Source organism: Podarcis raffonei, chromosome 3 (assembly GCF_027172205.1).
Source record: "Podarcis raffonei isolate rPodRaf1 chromosome 3, rPodRaf1.pri, whole genome shotgun sequence".
Classification (NCBI taxonomy): Eukaryota; Metazoa; Chordata; class Lepidosauria; order Squamata; family Lacertidae; genus Podarcis; species Podarcis raffonei.
Window position 1 is genome coordinate 46,169,634 of NC_070604.1, and position 24,383 is coordinate 46,194,016.

A 24,383-nucleotide genomic window follows, 5' to 3' on the forward strand; every position below is an offset into this window, starting at 1 on the left:
ACTCACCACTGACTGGTCGCAACAGGTTGTAGAAGACATGGAAGCCTACATGCATCACCCGTGAAACAAGCATTTCCCCTAAGCAAGCTTCAATGCACAACTTGTAGATGTTGGCGGGCAGGCACAAGTGACATTGAAGGTGGCATGACCTCATTGTCTCCGTCTTATGTGTGGAGCCAACTTCACATGACTGAACTTTGAAGGGGCTTTGGCGAAGCCCTTTCCCACCTCAGAGGCAGAGCATATAATCTGGAAGACCCCATATCCAATTCCTGGCACTTCTAGTTAAACAAAAGCCATGGTATGTGGCTTTTTGCTGTTAGCCTCCATTTTGTGTTCTGGAATGATCCAAATATCTGTTTGGCTGAAGTGTATGACCATGGGAAATAACCTTTCAGCTTTGATCTGACAGGTTCGGAAAGAGGATCCAGAAAGTTCATTCCAGAATGGTTCCCCAACCCTGAGTTAAGGCATCCCGGGAACAGTCCTCATAAAGAGATCTCTTCCAGGCTGTGGATAAACCTGGTGAATCAGAATAAATAATAGTGGGCTGGCTGTTCCAGTAGACTCAGGTTAAAGCAACTCATTTCCCACACTAGAGAATACTGAGGAAGGGTCACAGTCCACTTCAGAAGGCTATAATGTGTAAATGCTTGTTGCTAACTCAGTATTCAGTACAAAGTATTGCACAGGGGCCAGCCAGCCTTGTTGGGCATCAGCCAAGGGCCTTGGCCTGGTATGGGGCCCATTTCTCATTCCAAAATGCCCTGATCCTGCCACTTTCCCTCCGTGCTCTTCCTGCCTGCTTACCTACCCTCTGAAAGGGAGTGATTAATGACAAGAGCAAGGAGAATGACCAGCAGCCTCTGTTTGCTTCACCCTCTAGGAAGTGTTACTTACTGAGTTGAGAGGGACAAGACAAGTAAATGGGTAGAGGCAAGGAGGTGAATGTACCCAGGGATAAGGCCTACCTAATTTTGTGTAAATCCTTCTCCCTCAAAAATAAAATAAAAATCCTGAGCTGACACTGCAGGCATGTTATGCCAACCCTGTCCAACTCTTTAGCAACCCTATGTGAAACTAACACAAAAGACCTTAATTGGCCATTGACAAAGCAGCCCTCCTGCCTATTAGATAAATATCCTGAAGTCAAGCACATGTAGGATATCACTGTCACAAAGAAGACTGGAATCAGGATTGGGAAATGGGAGTAAGGCTCAAACTTCAAATGTCTCCTTAAATTGGAAGATGTAGGCAGAGTGGGTGAGGAGATGCAGCATATGCTCCTTCAATTCCTTCTGCTGATACAAAATATGATTTTCACCACCTCCTTTCATTCTGGACAGCATGTGCTTCCCATTTGTATTCACTGTATCTGTTCTATAAAAGCACTGAAAATAATTTCCGTAATTGGCAAACCGCAGGGGTACTTACCACGGTTGCTGGCCTATTTTTTGGATGGCTCATCATCACCTTTCTAATTGACGACAGGCTTCTTGCTTTCTTGTTTCCAGACAATGCAGCAAGGAATAGTAATATGCCCAGGAGGTTCTTTTGGTCAACTAGCTCTCAGATGGCAAATATAAAAGGAGCTGGCTTGTAGAGGAAGCGAGCGGGGTGCCGAAAGGGGTGGAGCACAGAACAGGAAAACAAGTCTTAGAAAATGTCCTGAGTCTGTTTAATATTTCATTCTCCTTAATTATCTGATAATACAGAGTTGCTTTACTTGTAGCAAGAAGTAACTTTTTCTGTAGTGGCCAATCCTATGGTTGCATTCTGTAGTAACCAATCCTATGGTTGCATTCAGACAACACTTCATTTCATTTTCCCAGTGTTTCCCTACTTCATAATTTTTGAATCATCCATACACATAATGGCCACTTCTGGAAATCTGGTGGATTCTAGTGGAAATTTGGCACACATTTCTGTTAAAAGCTTCCGGGGGGGGGGGGAATCTGCAACTCCATTAAAATTGAAAATCACGGGGAGCATTGCACTGCAATTTTCATAATCATGCCATTGCTGGTCATGTGATGAAATTTGGGGTGGAATCCCGGCATACAGTTGTTTTCTATCGATTTAAAATTTAACATGACAATGGCACTATAACAAAAAAGCTGCAGTCCCATAACACCACAGATACTGTAGTGCAAAAAGAACGTTAGAAATTGTGACAGAAGTACCAAGATTGTAAAGAAAACTAGCGCAATAAACTACATGTCTGAATGTAGTCTATATCCTGGCAAGTGGTGTTCAATGTATTGTTGAGCAGATTGTATGAGTGCATTGCTTTGTGCTTTAGAACAATGATTCATATAGGACTATTGAAGCAAAACACAAGAGTATTCTGTTAGTTTGAACAGTGTGTATACTCAAGAACTGATGCAAGATGTTGAGACGTACCTATTCATACGCAGAATGGGATTCTAATTCATTTTATGGCCATTTAGTATATTCGTTTCCCAGCATGAATGATAATATTTTGGTTGGCAAAACCATACCCAATGTAATGAGTGAGTGGCCATATGTTTTTTTTGGTTTTGCTTTGCATTCACTCTGGATACATATATCAATAAATGGATATGTGCAGCAGTGAAACTACACACACACACAGACACACACACACACAGAGAGAGAGAGAGAGAGAGAGAGAGAGAGAGAGTTTTAGTTTCTTTTTTCAACTAAGTATTAGACTTTTGGGAGGTGGGGGGAGAAATGGCTGTAAAGATCCTTAACTGAGGGAAAGTAGTGCCCTCGTCACAGTGGTGGTAGGGAGTATGAGGGAGTTGAAGAGGCAGAAAGTTTGTGCATCTCGATAGCAACCTTTGGAGTCTACAGCTGACCGAATCACATTGACCTAAGATTTTTTTTTTTTTATTAAATATTTATTGGCATTTTCAAAAAACACACAACAAACAAAAACAAAAAATAAACAAAACAAAGAAAAAAACACAAAAATCAAAACTAAACAAAAAGTAGAGAAAACACACAAAGTTTCTGATACTTGTTATTCTTAACCTTATTTCTCAGACCTCCTCACACCTCCCCTTCTTGTATTCCAATTTAAATTGTCAGTTCAGCAAGTCCTTAACTTATTTCTTCACCTTGACTTAAACATTTGTTCTAAAATACTATTGTTTTACTTTACTTCTTTTTCCCATTTCCTCAATTAATTTTTAACAGCCTTATTTTCAATTAATTTAAAAAGAAAAGACCAATTTTACCTTATTAAAATCACACATCAATACTTATACCTCATTGATTTATTCTTAAACCTTTTTCCTAAAGTCGACCAAAATTTCCCTTCCACGATTTGCCCAATTTCCTTACCACTAACAAAATATAAAAAGCAAAATTATCCTTATGTACCCTTTGGATTCCCAACCTCCACCCACCCTTTTCCCGGTTCCAGTCCCCAACCAATATCCATCAGTCTTTATATTATTTATTTAGCCTGGAGATCTCACGTCCGAGGCCCTTATATCTCTCTCAGTTCCTTTCTGCCGGTCTCTTTGATAGTCCTTGATGTTAAGCCCCAAGTCTCGGAGGGGCTCCGGCCCAACAGAATCCATGTTGCTTCCAGCCAGTCCTCCATACTTAAAAGCAAAGCCTATGGGGTGCTCCAACTCTTGTTTCAAATTTCTTTCAGATCCAAATGTCCCCAAAGCTCCAGCTTTCTCCTTCAACAAATTTGTAATCCTCAGGTCTTCAGATCTCCTCCAAAGGGGATCTCTCCATTTTCCAAACTCCCATTCAGACCAGGCTTTCCACATCCTCTTTTTATTGTCCTTTTTTGTCACCATGTCAGGCCTCATATTGTAACTCTCCTTTGACTCCTGCAAATCTCCTGCTCCTCCTACATTTTCTTCGAAAACAACATATTGCTCCATCGTATCCACACTTTCAGTTTCATTTATTTGTTCAGTTAAGTAGGCTTCCTGTTTCAAGTCCTTATCAGGCTCAAAACTGTTGTTTACTGTCCAATATAGTAGTGATACCTTTGTAGACAAAGCATTGTATTCATCTTGCAAGTTTCCCAAGAGAACGAGTGCTCTGTCCAATTCTGCTTGGATTTTACATACTCCAGCCATTTTTGTGATGTAGTGTCCCTGTTACCCCTCTAGGGGGATTTTAGTTCCTTAATGTTCCTTTCAGCTCAAAACCAAAAGTCCAGTTATTTTGTATCAGCCCTCCTTATTTTCAACAAGTTATACCGAGTAAACCAGCAAAAACAGCAGAAACAATGTTCTCTTTTTCCAGCTGACAACTAGCTGACTAACAGCTCACTTGACAGCTGTCAAAATCTTCAATGCAACAGGCTTTCTCATAGGACGTTCCCGGGTCTCGGGGGGGGTGAAATTTCGACTCCCAAAATTCTTTTTATCCTCCAGTAAATCTTCTTGTAGTGTCAAAACCGTGAAGTCAGGATCTTTCATTAAAAAACAAGAAACAGATTCTCTCGACCTTAGCTGCCCAGTCCTTTGCTTTAAATTGTTTACAAAGAGGGGGGGGTGGACTTCCTTTTTAGCCCCTTCCCGCTCGTTCCAAATCCCAAATTAAAAATTTTTTAGGGTTCCAATCTCCGTATTACTCACGGGTTTATGTTTTAGAGTCCAATCGGTCTTGGAAGAAGTTGGCGCTCTCTGTCAATGGCTTGCGGCTTCACTCCGTAGGCGAGGGAGTACTCTCAGCACCACGCCTCACCCTGCCTCCGTTCCGAAGCCTTTAAAAAGGCTCCGTCGCGGATTGGGGGGGCGCAAATGGTGCCCGCCGAGTCTCTGTGTTCACAGGCATCCGCGCCTGTGATTTTAAGGGTCCCCGCTTCGCCGCAGCGGCCAGACCCAGACGCTACGGAGCCGATTCCCTCTGGAGCTCGGAGGGAATCCGCCATTAAACAATGGCGCCAACCCGGAAGTCCCTCCACATTGACCTAAGATTTTGTCCCAGTATCTTGTGAGAGTTGAATTGAGATGCAGAATCAGGGCATATAGAAGCCACTGTTCTCTCCCAGACTTCTCATCCATTGGAAAGACAGACAGCACAACCCTTACAAGCCTTTGAATGGTCAATTTTCATAAGGGTCATAACATACATTTTTACTGTAGTCCTATTTGGTAATTGGATTGGTGTATTTAGTTTTGTTTGGTGTCTTCCCCAGCTTCCCCAGCCTCCCAAGGGAATTCAGGGCAGCAAATGACAAGTGGTAGAACAAAAGAAAAAGAAAGAAAGAAAGAAAGAAAGAAAGAAAGAAAGAAAGAGAAAAACATTTCCAATACACATGCAAACTGGGGAAAGATCTCAACTCAAAATTCTATTGCTAGTTGGGCTGCTATGCAGCAAGATCTGTAATGCAGAAATCCTGAGCAGCTTGCAAGTGTTTTGGCCACAATGTGACTTTTCTCTAGTCTTCTGCATAATTCATGTTTCTTTAATGCACACTGATAACCAGAAGACGACTGCTTAAATGAATATTGATGACTTTGGATAGCTGGTGGCTACAAGTTACTAGACAAGCCTCACTGAAGCTGGAGAGAGACTGTAGGGCAATTGATATAGAGCTGGTAAAGGATATAGACACCTGAATTTTGAGTCAACAGCCAAAAAAAGAAAAGAAAAAAAAGTGTGTGGAAAGGGCCTCCAAGAGCAATCATTTTGCTTTGGGGTGAATTGATGCAGCCTCATTCCACATGCTTTTCTTGACCACTGACTCAAAATGGAGGTGTCTGAATCCTTCACAACAGCAATGGGGAATCTCAAACCTGCGTAATGAATGTGGCCCTCTAGACACCTGTCTGGTCATTGGAATTCTCTCCAGGTCATACCCATCCCTGGGGCCTTGTATTTCCATCCAAATCCCAAATGTTTCTGCCTGGGTGAACTTGTGCTCTTTATCCTTGTGCCCTATCCTCTGATAGAAGAGAAGGAGAAGCGTTTGGATTTGATATCCCGCTTTATCACTACCCTAAGGAGTCTCAAAACAGCTAACAATCTCCTTTCCCTTCCTCCCCCACAACAAACACTCTGTGAGGTGAAGGAGGCTGAGAGACTTCAGAGAAGTGTGACTAGCCCAAGGTCACCCAGCAGCTGCACGTGGAGGAGAGGAGACGCGAACCCAGTTCACCAGATTACAAGACCACCGCTCTTAACCACTACACCACACTGGCTCATAATGCCTCATGCTTGGCTGGATATAGAATGGAGAGGCTGGTGTGGAAGAAACTAGCAACATTTGTTCCTCTGCCTACTTTTGCCTCTGGCCCTGCCTACCGCTGGCATATGGCCCTTGAAAGGCTGAAAAAGGTCCCCCATCCCTGCTTTGTTAGCTTTACTTAGACATCCAACAGTTTCTTTCCAGCACCTCTCTCTAGCTACAGCAGAGCTTGTGCAGTAACTAGTAGCCACCAGCTACCCGTAGTCATCAATATTGCTTGCTTTGATGTGAACTGATGATGGTTGAAAGCCCAGCCCTCTCTGTTTGAGTGTCTCCTCACTCTCCTGTTGACCTTGTCTGTTTCAGTAAATTAAAGACTGTGGTAGAACTTCATTCCACATGGGGAGGTGGAGAATGTAAAACACTGACTTGTTGGGGGGGGAGCTAGTTGATGGAGGAGGAACTTGTTGCAATATCAGTTCCCTTAATTCAACTGGTATGGGAGGTTTCTATTAAAACCTGACATGAGTAAATTTATCTTAATTAGGGAAGAATAAGCTTGCAATGTGTGTGTGTGTGTGTGTGCGCGCACACACACACACACACACACATGCACAGAAGACAACAACCCTCACTAACCTTTCTTGAAAACCATCCAAGCCTTCCTCTTTAGTATTTTCCTTTGCAGTTTTCACACCAGTGAACTCTCAAATAGCTTGGGTCTGTTTCGGGTTAATCCTGTTCACCTTACTCAGCCAAGTAAACAGATTGCCTTTAATGTGCACTGAGGAGGGCGGCCTCCTGGTGAGGGATCTGTGTGTTTTCTTTTGCCTTCACCTCCCCGCCCCCCAACCCCATCTTCCTGGTCATGTTAAATGAAAGGGCACAATAAAGGAAGAGTCAAAGGCATTCGCTTCATGCTGCTCTTGCTGTTTCTTTTCACTTCTAGTCAAGAGCACATATATGAATGGTTTCGAAGTCATTTCAGACTTGCATCTCCTTGACAACCATAAATTTAGAACACCGGGTCCCGCAGGCTCTCTCCTTTGTCAGCTTTCAGCCAAACCTACACCGACTCAAGAAAACTGGAGGAACTTTGCATCAGCAGCCAATTCTTTGCATACTTTATCCAATGCTGCAGCCAAACTCTGATCTCTTTATGATCCACTCATTACCCCTAATTCCCTGTTGATCCTGCAGGTTGCCCCTTTTCTGTCAAACGGAAAACCTTCTGCATTTCGTGGCCAACAGCAAAGTGTGTCTGAAGGCAATGTGCTGAGCTGTTCTCTCCCCTCCCCTTTCGGCTCTTTGCAGTTTGCACTGACATGCTTGGTTAGGCTAGAATTAAAGTACTAGTAAGTTAAGTTCATGCTGCCATTGGAAGGATAGTGGGACAGATGGTAGGTTTTATAAGGCAATGATTTGGCTCCTCAGCAGAACCCTGTTTCCAGCCCTGCTTTAAGGAGACATTCAAAGGAATAAATCTCTCCCCTCCTTCTGGCCTCGCCTGCTGTGCCTTCTGCTCCCGGTGCTGCATTCAGCTTGCAGTCCAGAGACCACCCCAGTAATTCAGCACTGCTCTGAACCACTCGTCCCTGAACCTGTCAGCTATAATTGGTGCAGGAGAAGGGGGAGGCCTGAGCCCGGGGTTGCATTTAACATTTTTCTAAATCAGGCTTGAAAGGATCTAAAGGATGTAATGAGATAAGAAAGCATCAGAGGAAATGTTATCTTTATTCATTAAAATGAAATTTGCCGGCTTCACATTCTCTCCCTCTCCCCAACCCCCAACCCCACTCCACAGGTTACTGCTGAAATCCCACTGAAATCAGGCGTTTTAAAGAGCGGGCAGTTGACACAGCAGTAAAAGGTTGCAGCAAAAACATTGGGAGACATTACAGTGATGAGTCCCAGTGCAGATCTGTTGTCCAGAGTCCACACAAATATGAAATCAGATCTGCCTTTTCTCTTCTGACACCCTTTTCGTTGCCAAAGAATTTCAGGTTTGGCACTTCGAGCCAAATGCAAAATTAATTCAGTGCAAACTAAATGCAAACCTACTGGATTGCACTTTTTACTCTTGTCACAGAGAAAGGAGGGGTTGGGGGGCGTATCCCAACAGTTCCCTGTATGGGTTATTCCAGGTAGTGGTTCTGTTGATCACCTACAACAGGGATGAGAATACTTTTGGCTCCATGGGTCAGATCTTTATCAAGATTACTCTTGCAGACCCAGTTTGACATGTAGGCAAGGCTGCCAACCTGCCAATCAGGTGTAAAGAGCTTTGAAGTCCCAACGTTGAGACACCTAAAAAAATAATAACAGCAGAGCATTCTGATGCATACAGCTTACTGATTAGGGAGAGGGTTTCACTGAGGTGGGTGAAGTGAGAGACACACTTGAAGGTGGGGAGATTCATAATTATATTATCAGAGGACTCCTAATAATAGCCCTGCAGCACAGGCCAGTTTCCTCATTCCCATTTTACAGATTTTTCCGGGGGGGGGGGGGATTCTGAGGCCAAGAAACAATGATGTTCAAAAGGCTATGAAAGGATTTGTGAGAACAGTGAAATTTGAACCGGAGATGTCGTTGCTCATTCTTCTAACCACTATACTAGGTAGTAACAAGCAACTCCAATACTTTTTAACAAGATAAGTGCAAATGGAAAATTATTCTGTTCATATATTATACATTATGAATAGGAAATTAATCCAATAATATATCCTGTGCTATTAATATTCAGTGCTTGAGACTGCAAGCAGAGCAATGGCCACAGGAAGTTTCATCATTCCTTCCAATATATATTTAATAAACCCTAAATTAAAAGGAAAAAAAATTAGAGGGAACTTTAGATTATTATGTAGTCTTTTCCTCTGACTGACCATTCTCCGACACCCTGAGGCATTTTTGGATATAAAAAGTAGTGGCATTGTGTGACCCTTTTTGCACATTATCACTGACTTGCTGAGATGATTCCAGCCGCAATCAGTGACAGAGGCTGGAAAAAAATACCTGAGTCCTTTTACTCATTTTCCATTGCTCTGCAGCTTTAATATTTTTGTACTCAAAAGGCAAACTGGTTAAATACAGTAATCATGACCTTTTTAATTTAACCTCTGCTCTTTTTATTCACTTCTAATTGAAAAGTATCCATTCTTTTAAAAATTGCACCTAGCACATCAATGGTTTATATTTTTTATTTAAAAAACCAAAAACGTTAAAGGCTTTTCTGGTTCAAGGGTCACACTGATGACAGCACATGCGTATAGTCACATTTGTGTGTGTGCACATGCATACAACACACACACAAACACACACTCAGCAGAGATGCATACCAGCAGCTTGCACACATCTACACATGTACACCGTAGAGGAGAGGGCAGACTCATCAGTGCACACATACACTCACTCAGGAGTCTTTTCGCTCCTTATGGCAGTGCTGGCAATATAAAGGTCTTCTGCAGCCCCTGCGCTGTCCCAGTTGGCTTATTTTTTATTTTATTTTTTGCAAAACGGCTCCTTTCTCCCATGTGGTGCTATTGTTAGGAGCTGTTACAGAGGAAACAGGAAAACGTGCTTCTTTCTCCTTCCTAAGCTTTTCTGAGTACTTCTGGCAATGACAGAGGTAGAAGGAGTCCATTTGCAAAGGTAGAACGAGAAGGCACAACTCCTTCATTTGCTTATGAGACACTGGCAAATGATGGGACTCTGGGCAACAGAGGGTGTTAAGGGGTTACCAGACATCGATTGAAAGGTCAGATATGGGACAAAGTCTGTGGACATATTTTGAAAGCTTTAAAAATGTGAGATAATTTATAATATCACTGCCCATTCTGGACCTCTCCCTCCTCTTCCTTCCTTCCCACTCTCACAGACCATAGGTGGTAGTCCTATTCTTGTTCACAAGCAGCCTCCCAACCTAAAACAGCTACTCACAAGCAAGAACAGGCCATATAACAGAGACATAAAACACAGGGACCTGACCCTGTAGCAAACCCTGGTGTGAACTCTGTCACCACATAAAACTTGGGCAACGTTGTTACGGGACCTAGTGATGCCAGTCACATTGTGAATGATTGATTCGCCCACTCAACTTCTACTGTGAAATATGCGATCATCTCTCCAGGAGTGACATTCAGAACCAGTGGGGGAAACAGGTCAGTGCCAAATGATCAGTGCTGTGAAACCTTACCTGAATATATTGGAGCTCTGTGGAAGAGACTGAGACTTAAAATGCATAATGTAATGAGTGAGGATCCATCATAATATTTTCCTTTCTCCCCAATAACCTTCTGAAAAGTTGTATACAAAGAGGAAGGGGTCAATGTGACTTATTGAAATCTTGGGAATTGTTACAATTTAATTTCATGGGTGTCTAATTGCACTGCTATCTGTTGCTACAGTCACTTGTAAAATGGTAAATTTGATTTCTCCTTCCCTGTATCAAGCACATTACCCCCCTTTAGTTTTACTCCATGTTTGGTCCATCGAAGGCTGCTCTTTTTCCTTTCCTTTCCTTTTACTATGTATTTGGTATTAATAGGACCACCCTTTCCAATTCTGCCCAGGAGCTGAGTATTTATCAGCTGCCTTACTCATCTGCAATTTGATAGGGGCTATTTCCAGGCCGTAACTCCCCTCCATCTCTCTCTCTCTCTCTCTCTCTCTCTCTCTCTCTCTCTCTCTCTCTGAAAATCACATTTGTGGCACCTCCACTGATGTAATTGATCCAGAGATTGCTTTGATACGGACCCTTTTGTTGTGTTAATAGGACCACTCTTCCTCTTTGCTTTGACCTTGTATGTTCTTTCGCTATGGCTCTTTGGGCTGAGCAAATCAATTGCCCGCAATGCCCTCTTAAATTTTGAAACATCTTTAGCTGCTGATTTGCACTGTTGAGAAAAGTGAAGTGTGATAGTGAGCATACATCTCCCACCACTTTTGTCTACTTCACTTAAGGTTTTCATTTGCAGGGTTGAAATTGTTTCTTCTGTTTATGCTCCTTGTCTGTGTAAACCTGCTGTTTTTATGTTCATGGGGTGTTTTGGGGGGTGAGGTGGGCAGGTGGCAAAAACTACCTGCAGCCTACTTGGAAACCTGGAACTTTACTCAGTTCTCACAAGGTACTAATCTATTCAGACATCCCATTCATTTTTATTTCACTGAAGTTTTTAATATAACCAAGATCATGAAAGATCTTTGTGGTGTAAATCTTGTCTCTGTGTGTTTGTGTCTCTGTTTAGAGACACAAACAGACAGAGACCTCAGAGTTATCCACCACCAAATAGACACCTGACCGAAGAAAACGAAGCACTCTTAAAAGGAGATACAACCTTGAGATTGTTCTCCCAAATAGGTACATCTGGCATTACTTTAGAGCAGGGACATCAAAGGAACAGAATTCGCAATATACTTCCAGAGCAATATCACCTCTATCAATATCCTCATCAGCACCTCAGCATTAGTTCCTTTGACCTTGTATTTCTCAATATTTTACAATCATTGTCCTTCATATTGGCTGAATTTCTCAATCCCCACCCCCCTAATTCCAGCTTCAATAGCCTTGAATACTACCTCTTTTTAACTTCCAGGATCTCCTGGATCCCCAAGGGTCATGAAACTTCCATTTCCTTTCATGAGTCAACTTTTTTTTGCTTCTTCCTGTTTGTGTACCTTGCGTGCCTTCGCAAATGACAACACTTGTGTGGAGACCATTGAGGAATGTTTCCATTCATTCATGATCCTGTTTTGCACTCTGTGTCCAATCTACATACTGTGACACTTGCATATGCTTGAGCAGTATTCAAACCCTGATGTCGTGGTAAATAATTTCTCAAGTTCAGTGGCCTCCATGTTTTTGATCGCTGCTTGGACTGCAGTACTGGTGCAGGAAAACCCTCCTCACTAAATCCTTTAGAATGTAGTCTCTATCAAGAACAGCCTGCTGGATCAGGCCAATGGCCCATCTGTTCCAGCATCCTGTCCTCACAGTGACCACCCATATGACTGTGGAAAACCTTCAAGCATAGGACCCAAACACAAGAGCACTCTCCCCTCCTAGGTTTCCCTGCAACTGCTGTTCAGAAGCATTACTGCCTTCAACCCTGGATGCAGAGCATAGAACATAGAACATAGAACATAGAACATACCCAGCCCTCCTTTAAAGACATCCAAGTTGGTGGGAGAGAATTCCATCATCTCTGATCTTATGAATTTTATGTTTGTGCTACATATTTGTTTTGGTCATGACTATAAATCATCAATAGTTTAATTAATGACACAGAGACACCCTATACAATGTGTGTCCTGCTATGTGTGGAGTCTCCACCAGGAGCTTTCTAGACCTCGTGATCCTTTGCTGACTATTTGGGTCAACAAAAGCAGGGAAATTATCACAGACATGTCAGGTAAGTCACAATGACATGTCCGGTGAACTGTTTTCAGTTTGGGAGGCCTAATGTAAAGAGAACATTTTATTTTAGAAATGCCTAATTTGGCCGAAGCAGAAATACAGTGCGCATGGAATTGATTACATGACTAAAGGAGTAATAATTCTATATGGAAAGTGAAATCAAATTCTTAAAGCCGTTTTATAGCGAAGATGAATGCAGAAGAAAGGAACTCAGTAGAGAAAATATTAACATATTGTTATCGCTCCAGGTTTTTTCCTCCTATTATTGCCTTTTAAAAAAGAAAACACATAATTTACGGTATTGATAGCATATGAATCTTTTGGAGAGGTCTATTAATTTTTGTCGTACCTTATGCATAATGATATGGGAGGGGGCAAGTTTTATTATTTGTAAACTCTGTAGAGTAAATGAGTCTAAATTGGCTTAAAATGTATACAGAACCTAGCCTCATTATGGATTACACAGGCTATAAACACTTGAACACTCTCCCTGGATATATCCAGACGGTTTGTAAGCAAATTAGTACCATATATAAAATAATGAAGTTTCTCAGGGAAGAGAAATACCATTGCTCTATAGATCACTTGGGCCCATTGAACTGCATATTATCTGCCGCAACCTATGGATATGCCAAGTGTCCTGGACTGGAATCTGCTACAGCTAGTTTATCTCTTCAGTGAGTATTGCCAGGAATACAGCTGGTGGCGTACTTTTTGCTCAGAAGTTCTTCAGGGATATAAAACATTCTTTTGCTGGGATTCTTTGAGCTTCATTGCTTTCAAAAGTGCATTAAAGCAAGGTTATAAAAAGTGTGGGAGACAAGCAGGATGAAAATTATAGGAGAGCCCATATGAGCTTCTTCCTGGATAGGTTTGAAAAGTCAATTAAATTCTTGATTTCAGTGTAATTTCAGGGTTGCTGGAAACGTAACCTTTGTATATTGAATTCATTGCTGTGTTAACTTGCTATTACCAGGCTATATAATACGAAATATGGGAGCAAGCATTTCAGTGCTGGTAGCTAGCTAGACAGGAATTCTTGCCTAGTGATCAGTGGTAGAATAAATGCTTTGCATGCAGAGGGTACCCGATTCACTTCCCAGCATCTTGAGAGCAAAGATGGCAATGTCTGCTACTGGCAATGTCTGCTGGTTGGAACAGACTATTCAAGGTCAGCAGGACCAATGGTCTGGCTCAGGATAAAACAGAAGGATTGCTCACGCATTAATCCTCATGAACGTTTCTGACTTTTGGGGTCCAGAAGGTGTCACAGGGACAACTGAATTGTGGAGGCCTAGCCTTCCTAGCACTGCTACTTTCTGATGCTTTAGTGCCAGCTCTTCCTATCATTCTGAATCAGTATAGCGGTTGGATAGCTGGTTGGAAATGGGGCATTTTGGGGAAGGGTGGGGCACTGGCTGCTTTGGATCTGTCTCCAAAATGCTGCTCCCCACCCAGAGGTTAGGATTGCTCTGTTATTGTAACATTGGGTTTTATTTGTTCAATACTAGACCGTCCAATATAATGCCAATATTCAGCTATCTTCATTTTTGTTTTTTATTGTAAAAACTTCAGGTGCTATTGTAATCCTTATTCTGGATCAACTTGCTTCTTCATTTTTGTTTTGTTTTTTTAATGGATGTCTTTGGTCTGTGTTGAACCACTCAGAGAGGTTCTTGAAATGTTTAAAATATAAAGCATCGTGAAGGGGTGGGGAGGGAGTGGGGGGCCTCACAGGCAAAGCTTGCTTAAAGATACCTTCTGCTTAACACACAGCTGAGATTTAGCCTAAGCTTTAAAAAGATTATATCCCAAAAGTTCACAGAGGGGCTTAGCAAAAGTTGAACTTGACTGTTATCTCAAAAAGCTTTCCAAGACAGAAATCATCAACACCATCCCGACTCTCATCTCAGGCAAACAATTTTAAGCTGCTTTAGGTTTCAGATAGTGTAGCCTGGGGAAGCGAGAAAGGAATTTCAGGACTGTTTCTCTCTGTAGGTTTGGATTTGGAAACTAAGTGTATATGCTCTCTTCATCCAGAGGAAAGAAGAAGCAAGGAGATTATAAAGCAGAACTCAGGAAGTGTCAGTGCATGTTTCTCCAAAGCTGATGCTGGGCCTACTCAAGCCAGTTAAGAGGTCTCTACTCTCGACGGTAACTAGACTAGCCTGAGGTCATTGTATATCTGGGCACTTGGAGCTTATGCCACTCCTTCCATCTACATTTCTCAGGCCATGACTGCAAATTTAAGCTAAGGGATTAGGTGCTGTAAAAATTCAGTCAGTTATGAAGCAGGTCCTACACTTTGCTGACAACTAGAGGACTTAACATTTGTTGATGGGTTGGTCATTTTGACTAGAGGTGAAGCCAAATGGAACATCTTGTTTCTTGGCCACTTGAGTGAATATTGTCTAAGCTTTTCACATTTTGATTACTGCTTGCTTCTCATTTAATAAAGCCAGCAAAGATTGGCAGATCTGAGACTGACAGGTTTACGGTTGCTTCTCACTGGAATAAAAGATTTATAAAATAATTGCCTGCCTGCTGCGGGTCATATTCTTACTCCTCAGAGTCAGAGAAAACATTGTGGAAGGGGAAAGTTTGTTTCAACACTGCTGCTGAATCTGAAAGGCCGGTGTGTGTCTCTCTCTCTCTCTCTCTCTCTCTCTCTCTGTGTGTGTGTGTGTGTGTGTGTGTGTGTGTGAGAGAGAGAGAGAGAGAGAGAGAGAGAGAGAGAGAGAGAGCATTTAGGTAGAGCTCCATGGCTTTGGTCCTTGATCCAAATCACTGCAAGTGCTGTCAATCATCAAAGGAGCTTCCTCATGTAGTTCTACAGCTACGCATGTGCAAAGAAGCATGCATTAAAATGAATGGAAAGGTTATGTGTGTATGGCAGGTCCGTGTGAACCCATGAGTTCCCTTAGCATCTGAATAGTTGAATTGAAACTGGGAAAATAAATGGGTATAGAAAGCAATCCTGGTCTTCCAGGTCCTAGTCTTCCACACTCTAACCACTATACCACATTGGCTAGATAGGTTCACATTAAATGTGAACTGAGATGCGTATCTTCCCCATCCCTACTCTCCAGAGAAGTGTGCGGTAGAGTTATTCTTCAGAGAGGGATGCTATTGGCACAGTGAGCAACCTTAGTGTGCCTCTCAAAATGAGCCTCAAGTAACATATACAGCACGTGGAGCCATCATGTGAATGTGACAGCCTTGCTACTAAGGTTACATTAGAACCACCCCTTGTTTTAACCCCTCTGCGCCCCAATCTACCGAGGCCAAGCAGAAATCTCCATCTTTGCTACAGCTGGGCATGCCACTGATCATGCAAAGCTGCTGCTGTATTGAGATCAGAAGCTGATGCTGCAAGTGGTTTCATATGTATTCCATTTCCCCACAGGCAGCAGGCTGGAATGGCCTGACTGTATCATACACAGGCCACACACCAAAAACTGTTTCCCACACAAACTGCTCTGCCTGGATCCCATTTTAACAAACAGCCCAAGGACCCAGCACTTTTTCGGATATCTTTTTGGCATCCATAAAAATCCTGCTTTGCCTTAAAAGGAAGAAGACTAGAATGTGCATGTGTGTGAAACAAATGCTCCGGTGAATGAATGAAACAGAAAGAAGACCCAACTTCTGAGTGTTGCGTGAGGGTTTTTGTAAAAAACTGCCCTTTAGTTAATTAATGAGATGTCTAACCACAGAGTGTTACAGGGCTCTTTCAACTAATTAATTTTGCCTACTCCTGTGCACATTTTTGCATGTCTGATGTATTTAATTACAAGGTACATAGCCCAGCTGTTACCACCTAGTTCAATCACAAAAGGCATTTACACTAATGGCTATATCTGAAAACATACTAATATGGCTTGATTCAGAAAGGAAGATCCACATGCAAAAATGGGCTTCTGCCTGCACATTCCAATGCTTATGATAATATCCTTTCAGGCACCACTCTTTTACAGTACAACTCTATGCAGGGTTACTCATAAGTAAATCTTTCTAAATTCAACAAGGCATAGCTACAAGCAAGTAGATGTTGGAGCGCAGCCTCATCCTAGAACTGTAGATGTAGGATGGCAGCCTCAGTCATTATACTGATGTTCATCTACTGTACCATTTTGGGGTCCTCCTTTTTCTGCTCTTAAAGATATGGTAGTCATTATCCCCATGCCCCTGCGGGTTGCTATTTTGTGACTGGTGCCCATTCACACATTCAGGAAGGTTGGCAATCCCTGAACTAGACCCTCTAGATCTTGTTGGATTCCCTGTTTCATCAGCCCTAGCCAGCAAGGTCAGGGTTGGTGAGAGTTGGAGTTCCACAGCATCTGGGGGCACCATGTTGGCTACCCTTGAATTAGTCCATTCTCAAAGGGCTGTGACTCATACATAGTACAGGACCACACTTTCAGATTATGCAGTAAACTCTAGAATATTTTTTAAAAAATAACAAGGCTAATACTGTTTTTTTTTTAATTTCATCCATATTTCTGTTATCGAAAAGCTAAGCATGAATGTTTTTAAGAGTCTGAAACTCATAATCCCTGGAGAACATTGCTTAAGATGCAGCAATGTTAAAATGAATTATCTAAAATCTTCCTGGCACCTCAACACTTCTTGAGTCATGTTTAGTATGTATGAGGCAAGGTGAATTTGCTCCATTTTTCCTGTTCTCAAGTGACCTCTTGGCTGTCTTTCAAATCCCTGCAGACCACACACTTCTTCTGTGACACTTTTCAACTGTGACCTCTCAGAAAACACCAGCACAATGTCATGATGAATTGCCTTCTGGAACATTTTATGCCTATAACGGCTTTATATCTGTTCACATTGGATTCTCAGATTGAGGTTAGAGTTTCTGTCTCTATAACTTTGTACACTACGAAGCTCAAGAAGTGTCCCTTAAGGCATGCCAGCCCGAGTGTTTACAAATGAATAGAAGATGTTTTGGCACACCAACTTGATATGCCTTGATGCAAAACAAATTAAGATAGAAGAAAGGATTTCTAATGTCTCATTCACAGGCATAGAACAACAAAAACAATTATTTATTATTATTATTATTATTAGGGGGAAGGTAGAGAATTCCAGGCTGAAGTGGTGTCACAGTGTTATAACACATATAATGTGCTTTATCACTACAAATGTAGCTGAGTCAGAAATACTCCTAAACTTCGATAAGAAACTCCAGTCTCAGCACACAAAGGACCAATTCACATGCTACATGGGGAATTTGTGGTGGTGCTGGTTCTTGCTCATAATATAATTGTTGCTGGTAGTATTTGTGCATCTGCACTTCAGAAATCCCATTAGTGGCAATTCCAAAGTATTATTTGTCTGCACATCTGTGTCTCCCCATTTTTCTGCAGCATATGACCCATCATGAATTGAAGCATATTTTACTGAAATCAATGGGGCATATTCCTAAGTACACATGTTTGGGTTCACAGTATTAAATGGCTTCTTTTATCTTTGTTTTCACCATAGGTATTTTCTCTTTGCAATGAGATCGCTTGTTCTAAAAAAAGAAAGGAAAGGACTGGTTCTTATATCAAGTGACTCCTTGCTTATGGTACATCACATAGTTGCAGATTCTTTGTGGAGTTTATTTTATCATGCCAAGAGTTAGCTCTTTAAAAAAGGGAAAGAACCATGGAGAGTTGAGGAAGGGGCAAATCACATTTTATTCCAGCACTGGGCTCTGCTGACTTTTACTTCAAGGGCCAGCAAAGAATAAATGAAAAGAATTTATTTCTTGAGCAATCTTACAGCAGTCTTTGATCTCCGTAAGGGTATTCATGGTCTCAATAACTACCACACTTTAATAGAAATAACTGAAACCTGGATTTGAAATAATTGACACCAAAGGGAAAACATATTAAATATAGTAATCTTGACTTGCCCCTTGCATTTCTTTTTCTAGTATCAACATTAAAGGTAAACTAATCCTTCCTTCCTTTCACCTAAACTAGTGATTTATTTAGGCTAGAGAGATGACTGTATGCTGTTAAAGAAGACAAGTCCATCCCATTCGCCAGGAAGATGTCTAGAAGAGCTTCAGTTTGGGGAAATTTGTCCCCTGCCTTCTCCCATTTCTTTGACCAGGTTGTCAAATGAACAAAATGGACAAACAGATGCGCAACGTAGCAAAATGTATTTGCAATGGTATCGTTCCATAAACAGTTAAAATCATAAAAGCCCTCCTTCTCCTGAACTCCCATTCATTACTGTAGGTTAGAATCCCCACTTCATATATAAACATGGGATGAAAGAGAGCCAAGCAGAGCACTGCACATTCAGCCCAACATTGATAAGGAGTGGTCCCTGGTGCTCAAAAGAGGCTTTTTCCGGGGGGGGGGGGATTACTAGTGACTGCAGAGTAAAGATACTTTCATTCTATGAACACCCTCAAGTCAATCACCTCTGAATTTTTGTCTCCTTATGCCTACACTCATTACCATTGAGTGTGGCCTAAGAAGAACCCAGATAAAAAAGGAAATGTATATCATAAAAATTTGATTTCTCCCAATGATATTATTCCGTAATTAACTTGTATGAATAATCTCCAATCCAGACCAAGTGGGGAGACTCAGATGGAACTCAGGAGGGGACAGATTGTTTAATATTGGGGGGGGGGGCTCTTATAAAACTTGGCCTTGGCACACTCTATTTCCTTGGCAGATGGAGGAAGAGAGGTTTGGCTGACGAAGATGGGTGGTACTTTTATGGCACCTCGATGCGTATAATGAAATGTTATTTTGGGTGTGTGTGTGTGTTTTTACAGTCTATATAAATGGAAATATTACCTTTTTAAAGATGTCACAGAAGACAGATTCATCCTATTAAGCCCAGATTGTTTAATGCAATTTTCTCACCGAAAGGCCAGATGTGAAATAAACACAAAAGTCCCAGCCAGGCACTTTAGGTTCCCCGCTCGTCTCTCCCCTCCCCCTGCAATCCCAAATTATTTCTTAAAGCAGTACTGACAGCACTATACAGGGGAAGCAGCCGTTATTCTATTGGGAGGATTAGATCTCTAAAAGATTCGCTGTGTCTATAGCCATTCTCCTGTTATATATTCTGTCTGTCATTTATGAGTGGCCAAAGATGTAACATTTGATCCTGCATCCGCTGAAGTCGATGGCACAATCTCCAAGGTATAAGGCGGATGCAGCGGTGACTTTTTGCCTAAAGTGACTTCTGCAAGAGCTCAAAGGAAAAAATGAATCTGAAAAAAGTTCAGTGTTAAATTGCAAAGTACACTACAAAGAAAAGAGGGGAAAAGTTGGTTATTCTTATAACTTTCCCTTTCCAAAGGGTCAGCAGTTGACAGAGTCTCTGAGGTCATACGTTGCATTATTGTACCAATTTGTCACTTAAATTAAAGCCATTTAGTCCATTATTTAGTGCAGAGTGGCAGAACAAATGTGTTTTATTGTATTTTTAATGTGCTTTTTCCCCCCAGATGGGGAAATAAAATTTAAAAAACCGAACTGTGGAGGCAGATGTTGGGAAGATTTCACCAAGAGACCCTACAGGAATAATTTCTCTGAATAGAAACAATAAAACGAGCATCTCTAGCTGTAGGTCTTGTGCCATTTATTTTTCATTTCTAGGTTAGGAACAGAAGTGCCAAGGCTGTGGGGTCTCAATGCAAAATACCTAGCAACCGGATATAAATCTCATTGTCGGTGGTTGGGCTTAGCTGAATTTAATCATGTTTTTACGCTGCCTTCTAAACAAACCCAGAGCATGTTTAGATCATGATCCTTGCTGTCTATTTTATAGAATGATGTTTCTGTAAGTGGTAAAAACACACACAATTCAGTCACCTACTGGCAAAATCTAGTGACACCACAGACAGTTCCCCCCCCCTCAATGAGAGAAACTTGCCTGATCCATCAGTTGAAATCAGTAGACTTAAAAGTGCTTAACAGTGCATTCCCCTGCATGCCAACTCAGAAGAAAGTCTTACTGGTAGGCATGTGTAGGCTGAGTTTGTCTGGTATCTTATCTGTTGTCTAATAATAATAATAATAATAATAATAATAATAATAATAATTTATTATTTATACCCCACCCATCTGGCTGAGTTTCCCCAGCCACTCTGGGAGGCTCCCATTCAAGTGTTAAAGACAATACAGCGTTAAATATAAAAAACTTCCCTGAGCAGGGCTGCCTTCAGATGTCTTTTAAAGATAGGATAGCTACTTATTTCCTTCACATCTGAAGGGAGGCTGTTCCACAGGGCAGGCGCCACTACTGAGAAGGCTCTCTGTCTGGTTCCCTGTAACCTCACTTCTCGCAATGAGGGAACCCGCAATGAGAAGGCCCTCAGCGCTTGATCTCAGTGTCCGGGCTGAATGATGGGGGTGGAGACACTCCTTCAGGTATACAGGACCGAGGCCGTTTAGGGCTTTAAAGGTCAACACCAACACTTTGAACTGTGCTCGGAAACGTACTGGAAGCCAATGCAGATCTCTCAGTACCGGTGTTATGTGGTCCCGGCGGCCACTCCCAGTCACCAGTCTAGCTGCCGCATTCTGGATTAATTGCAGTTTCTGGGTCACCTTCAAAGGTAGCCCCACGTAGAGCGCGTTGCAGTAGTCCAAGCGGGAGATAACTAGAGCATGCAGCACTCTGGCGAGACAAGTCCGCAGGCAGGTATGGTCTTAGCCTGCATACCAAGTGGAGCTGGTAGACAGCTGCCCTGGACACAGAATTAACCTGCTCCTCCATGGACAGCTGTGAGTCCAAAATGACTCCCAGGCTGCGCACCTGGTCCTTCAGGGGCACAGTTACCCCATTCAGGACCAGGGAATCCCCCACACCCGCCCGCCCCCTGTCCTCCAAAAACAGTACTTCTGTCTTGTCAGGATTCTTGTTTTTTAATAGATTCATCGTCATTGTCATTTAAACTGCAGGAATGGAAATCAGAACCAGTCCATTGTCTCTGAGGAGAGACCTGCACCATCAAGCTCTTCCTCAACTACTTATATTGCTGAAAGAACTTCATGACTTTGAGAATTGCCAAGAAAGCATCTTGAATGTTTCCCCAGCACCTTGTTTCAAAAGGGCTCAGTTTTCCATGGGAAGGTGATCTTACATATCACCAAGTAGAGAAAAGGTTGCAAGTATATAGTGATTTTCCGCTATGAACATTCCCACTCTCTATTTAGGAGACCCAAGACTTCTGGAAAATGTAAGTACCCTCAGTTCCAAACTAATCAAGTCATATAGTATCTCTGGGGTGGGTGGGGTCAGAAGCAAAAGTGGGCGGAGTAACGGATGTGACACTTACCTTTATACAGTGTGTGATTTTTGGAGGGATTATTTAGTAAGAACTTTTGTGGTTATGTAGGAGGTCCTGGCGAAGACAGGAGTGCCTGGTGCGCTCTGGTCCATGGGGTCACGAAGAGTCGGACATGACTAAATGACTAAACAACAACAACAACAACAACAGCAGCAGCAACAACAACAACAACAGGAGGTCCTGGTAGGCATACTAGCAAACACAGGCAACACATTACAGTCGTACCTGGGATCCCGAACGCCCTGGAACTCGAACATTTTGGCTCCCAAATGCCGCAAACCCAGAAGTGATTGTTCTGGTTTGCGAATGTTCTTTTGAACCCGAAAGCCCGCTGTGGCCTTCCAAGGCTTCTGATTGGCTGCAGGAGCTCCCTGCAGCCATTCAGAAGCCACAATTTGGTTTTGGAAGTTGAACGGACTTCTGGAACAGATTCCGTTCAGTTTCCAAGGTACAACTGTAGTGACTTATGCCCTTGTGGATGCTAAACAATTCTTAGTTTAATGCAACAATCAAAAACCTCCTTGAACTTCAGTGGAATTCCTTCTACACTGGTACCTCTGGTTACGTACTAAATTCATTCCGGAGGTCTGTTCTTAACCTGAAACTGTTCTTAACCTGAAGCACCACTTTAGCTAATGTGGCCTCCTGCTGCTGCTGCACCGCCGCCGTACGATTTCTGTTCTCATCCTGAAGCAAAGTTCTTAACCCGAGGTATTATTTCTGGGTTAGCGGAGTCTGTAACCTGAAGTGTATGTAACCTGAAGCGTATGTAACCCGAGGTACCACTGTACTGAGTATACATTAAAAGCAAGCTACAATGAAAAACAGTTGTCGTTGTTATTGTTTTTAAAAACCCAGTTAATAATAATAATAATAATAATAATAATAATAATAATAATAAATTTTATTTATATCCCGCCCTCCCCCCGAGCCGGGCTCAGGGCAGCTAACAACAATAAAACAGTACAAAAGTACAGCACAAACAACACTATAAAATCATTCATTATAAAATTAATTCATATAAAATTCATATAAAATTAAAAACATGCTTAAAAACTGAACAGTTTCTTAGTCCTCCGTTGGCCCAATAAAAAGAAACATATCATCTTTGTCTATTATTTCTATGATTAGAAGTAATCTGATGTTAGGCCTTTCAGAATATGTATCCTCTGACTTTCATATCCAGGAAAGCACTCAGCTACATGCATGGTGGACAAAAACTGTTAAATCCAACTAATTTAACTTGCTCATCTAGGATGTTTAATGTAATTGTAATTTAACAGATCTGCACAATCTGAAACTTCTGTGCTTTGCATATGGGGATAAAATTGGAGAATTCAGATAATTTTTATTAGTTAAAGAATGTGAAGACCTGTAATCTATCACTCCTTTCTAATGCACAATTTAGACAGCTCATGCTGCCTTCCATTAACATTAAGTATGAAAATCTATGTTTAAGTAATATTAGGGTTGTGACACAAATTAACAAATGCTATGCAGTTGGAAGTTAAAGCTTTTTAAAAAAATATTCCTGTTCAAAAAACCCCAAATTGAGGTGAGGACACTATCAGTTATTTTCTGTGTGGGTTACATTTCCTTACACCCAGTTGTAACCTTCTCATTCTTACTTGTCCCCAGAACCTTCTCATAATTATTGGAAATGGGATAAGTGTACAGCACTGAACACCTTTAGTCTGCACTGATTTCAGAAAAATAAATAGCATGCTTCTTCTCAAAATGATTAAAAAAGGTCTACAGAATGTCCGTACTCTGTAAGATTAAGCATCTCCTGTTTTTCCACACATTAAGCAGGCCTAACTGTAAAATTTACATTCTCATTGGTGAGGAGTTTCACAAGAAACCCCATTGATTTTAATGGACAAATTAGTCATTAATGGGATTAATGGTCCAGTACTCAGTACTCTGAATGGAGCAATCTATGATTCCTGTCTCTAAAGCTGGTCAACACTTGTGCTATAGAAAAGAATATACCTGCCAAGGAAGGTACAAAACGCTTTCCAAAATAAACATTTTGCTCATGAATGCTACATTTATTGGAAAGTATGTCATTGACTGATTTGTACATTAGTTGCACACTATCATGTAGGTGCCACAATTTCCCTTATTAACATTTGTCTCCAGCACAGCCTGATTCTAACTAGGGCATGATCTGCTGTTCCTATTCATTTCTGTTCCTGAGCAGCAACAGATAAGGCTGTATTGTGGCCAAGCAAACGATGCAAAGGCAGCCTGAGCAAGCCGCCAAGAGCTGCTATTAATTCCTCTCTTATGTCTGCATTGGGGTGTATGGGGAGAGATAGTACTTCTGGTGGGGGGGGGTACGTCATAGTCAACCTTTGGCCCCCACCCTGCATTCAGTTCTCAACTGTGGCTCCTAGAAGATGTGACAGCGGCCAAACACTGGGAACGGCTTCAACTAGCTGGCTAAACCAGATGAAGAGAGTCAATGGGCCTCAACCCTCAGTGAGTTA